The sequence below is a fragment of the Miscanthus floridulus genome, chromosome 9 (genome assembly GCF_019320115.1).
Source record: "Miscanthus floridulus cultivar M001 chromosome 9, ASM1932011v1, whole genome shotgun sequence".
In the NCBI taxonomy this organism is placed as follows: Eukaryota; Viridiplantae; Streptophyta; class Magnoliopsida; order Poales; family Poaceae; genus Miscanthus; species Miscanthus floridulus.
This window is the reverse complement of record NC_089588.1, coordinates 118130011-118134857: the sequence shown is the minus strand read 5'-3', so window position 1 is coordinate 118134857 and position 4847 is coordinate 118130011. Positions and strand designations below refer to the sequence as shown.

General features: G+C 37.8%; 1 pseudogene; it reads right to left on the bottom strand.

The window, feature by feature from the left end:
• Positions 1 to 466: 466 nt before the first annotated feature.
• Positions 467 to 1794, bottom strand: LOC136480703 (uncharacterized; annotated as a pseudogene).
• Between the last annotated feature and the right edge of the window lie 3053 nt (positions 1795 to 4847).

Sequence of the window (4847 nt, the reverse complement as noted above, 5' to 3'; positions counted from 1 at the left end):
CTTTAGCTTTTCCTTTCACTAAGGTGATCTCCACCATGTTTGTGCCCACAAGAAAAGGGTGTCCATCTATCTTCATCGGCTTTTTGACTTCTTCAAACTTGATTCTGCCTTGTTCGATAGCCGATTGAATCTGTTGGTGGAAAATTTTGTAGTCATTAGTATTGTGAGAGACGGAGTTGTGGTACTTGCAATACCTCTTTCTTTTAAGCTCTTCAGCCGATGGAATCATATGATTTGGAGATAATTAGATTTGTCCCTGTTGCAACAACAAATCAAAGATCCTATTGGCTTTCGTAATATCAAAACTATATTTTTCCGGCGAATTAATCACCTAAGGACAAGAAACTGACTTCTTGTTCTGGGTCCATTCAGCCAATCCCACTTCCAACTCCTCATCAGAATCTGAAGAATATGACTGGACATTGGCAATCCTCCTATGATATCTTTCTTTACGCGTTTCCTGGAATCAACTTTCATGAGCCGATATCTTCTGCACCAATTGCCCAAGACTTTCAAATTCTTGAGAAGGAAAATTTTCCTTGATCACTAGCAATAATCCTTGAAAAGCCAACTCTGCCAATTGGCCATCAGACAGAGACAAACTATTGCATCGGCTCCTTACATCATGAAATCTTTAAACATAGTCAGGAACTGATTCATCATTTCTCTGCCCAAATGCTGTCAAATCTGTTGATCTCATTTCATGCATCCCAGCGAAGAAATATTTGTGAAACTGCTTTTCCAGATGGGCCGAACCCCTAATAGAATTAGGTGGTAGTGAAGCGAACCAAGTGAAGGCTGATCTAGACAAAGGCAAAGGAAAGAATCAAAGTCTTAATGCTTCCTCACAAGTAGCTTCTACACAATGTGCAAGAAATCTGCCGATATGCTCAATGGTTGAAACGTCATCTTGACTAGAAAACTTAGAGAAATCTGGGACCCTGTAATGAACCGGTAATGCCACGTGGTCCAACCACTCCGGATACAGACATCGATACATATAAGACTGCTCCTTGGGCTTCAAGCCGAATTGATTTTGAATCGCATTGGCTATTTTGCTTACTATATCATCTGTATCGGCTCCTGCTGGCGGTATGTGACAACTAGGGGCTTGCTCAGGGATACAATTATTCCTTGGAGAATTTTAATATCCTTGATGTTGAGCATAATTACCACAAAAAATAGACACAGCATGGTATCCTGGTGGAATTTCATCACGAGCATATGGCCTCTGATTCCTGAAGTATTCTTCACCATAATCTTTTGCAATCTGCTAAACTGATGGTGCTATCTATTGATCAGAAATACAACTGGCTGAGATGACAGAATCAATGATGGTGTCTGTATTGCAGCCGGTTGCCCAGATACTAGTTTAGGAATGCTAGGTGCTTCTAATATACTCATCGGCCTTTTGCTTGTTCCAACAGCCGATGAATCTGTGTTAATGTACACAGTTCCTGTTGTCTGCTCTTGCATCAAAGAACCATTCATTGCATCCCTTATCACGTTCCGAGCCGTGTTTATGAAGACTCCTGATTGATTGATCATTGCTTGATGCATAGCTTGATTAATAGCTTCTAGGAACATCTGCTTGCCGCTCTCTGTGTCTTAATCCTTATCAGTTTCTCCTGGAACAATGACCCTCGGCAATGGAATTTTCTGAATTACTTTGTTCTGAGTTTTGCCGAAGGACTCCAAGCATTTGCTCCTGAACTTTTCAATAGATTTGTCTATTATGTCCTTCTGTTCTTGGCTTAGCTCCCTGAATGTGACATTGATCACTTCATCTGACATCTTGACGATTGTGGTCCCACCAGACGTGCCAGAAAATGTGTCGATGTGTATTTTTGGTCAACATGCAGGACACACGACAGGCCTGGGAGATCTGCTTAGCTCCAGTGCAGGTCCTGTTAAGTTTGGAGGTTCGCGGGCGTGCCATTCAATTTGACCTGCAATTGACAAGGAAACAAGATAATCAGTAATTTAAGGCGGAACGTGTCGGCTTGTTGTCCGGACAGTTCCATGATCGGCTAGATAGCCGATAGAGCAAGTCATCGGCTATGAAGCCGATACTTAGCAAGTTGATGTCATGAAGTAAATCAAATGAATACCATCGGCTAAACAGATCATGTTCATATGTAATGTACTTATAGAGCCGATGGATATAAAACAAGATAAAGCATGAAAGCATATGTCATCGGCCATAGAGCCGATGAAGCATAGTGTGTAAACAATCCTTTGTTTTCCATATAAACAGATCTATAAGCTGACAAAATCTAATCTAACATCACTACCAATCGGGTCAAATGATGCAGCGTTGGTAGCAGGGCGAGAATTTAAAGATTGCAAGCTGATAGATCTAATTATAGCAAATCAGAGTTTTAAATACACGCTATGGATGATTAGGATTAAGACACAACTGGCTAATTAGAGCAAATCTGACATCAAGGTATAAATCATCGTGATGAGCAGTAAAATGACAGATTTATTATGATATGAGCCAATGTATCTTAATCTAGTCGGATAAATTGTGTTTTTACTAAATCTAGCTAGAGATCAAAGATGCAGCCGTACTAAACGTAGTAAAAACAATAACTGGTGATACTACCAAATCTAGTAAGAGATCATAAGATGCAGCATTACGAAACTAGATAGAGTCGATATGTAACACCCTAAAATTTGCTTCTCTTGAAATAGAGCTAAAATGATTTAATTTTATATTTTTATGCTCATGAAAACATGGGGAAATAATAAATTTTCATTAGATTAAAATTTATCTTAAGGTAGAAACGTGTTTGTTGCATTCATGCCGGTTGCACCTTGTGTTTCTATGTGCAAAATGTGTTTTTTAAATACATTTAGGAGACGAATATCTATCTCTAGGAATTTTTCAGCTTCTTTCTGAAATTTAATTCCTACCTCCTTCACCTTACTCTTTATGTTCCAAGTTCCCAACAATCTTTTCATTAGCTCCAAATACTTTATTTGGGTTCATCATGTTCCAAAGTGTCTCTGCAAATTTTCCCCTAATTTCCGGAGGTCTTGGAGTATTTTTCGTGGCTTAAATATCAATTCTAAACTTTTCTAGAATTATTTTATTCATGAAATTAATTAATTCCGAAAATAAATAATATATCTCATTTTCCAACCAACTCTCAAAGCCCATGTGCGATAATCCTAATAAATCCTAAAGGCCCATGCATTTATTTACTAACGGGCTTTAATGATTATTTAGGCCCATTAGTAAATGTGGATGGTGCAACATCAATTAGTATCATATTGCTAGTTGATGTAAATGTGGGGAGTTTTTCTCCCTATAAATATGTACCAACACCTTGGACAAAGCATACCAAAACTACCGTAAGAGGAGCCCCTAGTTTGGGAAATCCCTTGTGTAGTAGATTAGATTTTTCTCCTCCTTCTCTCGCCGTCGCCGTCGCACTGCCCAGCCCGACCATCCTCTCCTTTGTGCAACAAGTCGAGCCCACCCCTACGCAACTGCTGTTGCCATGGCCGTGTGGTGGCTATACGGGAGGTCAAAGGATGAAGATGAGGTAATTAGGAAATTACCACCGGTTCGTAATATCGTTGTCGTATATTCGTTTTAACTCCGTTTTGAGTCGTTCCAATTGCGTTAGATTCATATCGATGTGATCTACATGCTAGTGTCGTCGTTTTTCATGTCAAGTGACTTTTATATATATGCTTAAATATTAATTTGATTAATATGCATGCAACTAGTTTTTATAAATAAAATCAACATAATTATATACAATGCTCTTTTGCAAATAAGTTTTAACATGACTAGTTGCTAACATAAATATGTTTCTAAATAATAATATGTTTAGTCTAAACACACATATCAAATTTCATTAGATGTTCTCACATGTTAGTTTGTATTTGCAGGTTAAACTTGAATTGGCATAAATGATATCAAAATATTTATAAATAAAATATGATTAGCTTCAACTCAGTTTTTGAGTATAAATATGATTTGTTTAATCTAAATTAATGCTACTCACATAGTTTTTCCTAATTAACATAAATCAAGCTTATAGTCTTCTCTTTTCTTTTATAATATAAATCCCTGTAGTCGTTTTTGTACAACCGTAGTTTCGATTAGCATGCTTTTCATGTCTGTGTGTTTGTAGCGATGTGTAGAACATCTTAAAAATCTTTTTACATGTTTCATATGTTTGGTGTACTGTTCTAATTTAATTCTATTGTTTGCTTCATGTATGATTGCATGGATGCTTGTGTGGTGTTTTATGATCATGTCCAGTCGGTGAGCTTTGCGTTTGTGATATAAAAGAAGTTGGTGAACCAGAAGAAGTCCTTTGGAGGTTACAATTCAATAGAAGAAGGGTCTGAGTTTAAGGCAAGTATAGCATGGGATCTTCCTTGTTGTCCTATACACCTTTAATCATCTAATTCATTCTGCATGTGTCTACCTTGATTACCACTAAGCATTTCCTAGTACTTTGTTACCTTGTACCTTGATGCCTATGGGGTATTGCATTGGGTAGTATGATGCTAGTCCTCAACTAAAGCCATGATCTACAATAAACATTAAAAGATGCTTTTTAGCAATATGGAACAAGGGGGCTAGAGTATTGGGCTATTTTATGGTGCTCTAGATTGCTCTCCCTAAGGACTTATCTATAAGCGAACATACGAGACTTATAGTACAGCTGTGAGGGCTATATAGCTTTGGCTTTGGCTTAGTATAAGGATCTTTTCTAGCTTGTTAGTGGTTACCTTTATGGCATAAGATGGGCTCCGACAGGTATAATCTTGGGCTGCCAAGAGGGTGCACTTTAGTTTCTTGGTATTTTGTTAGTCACTCC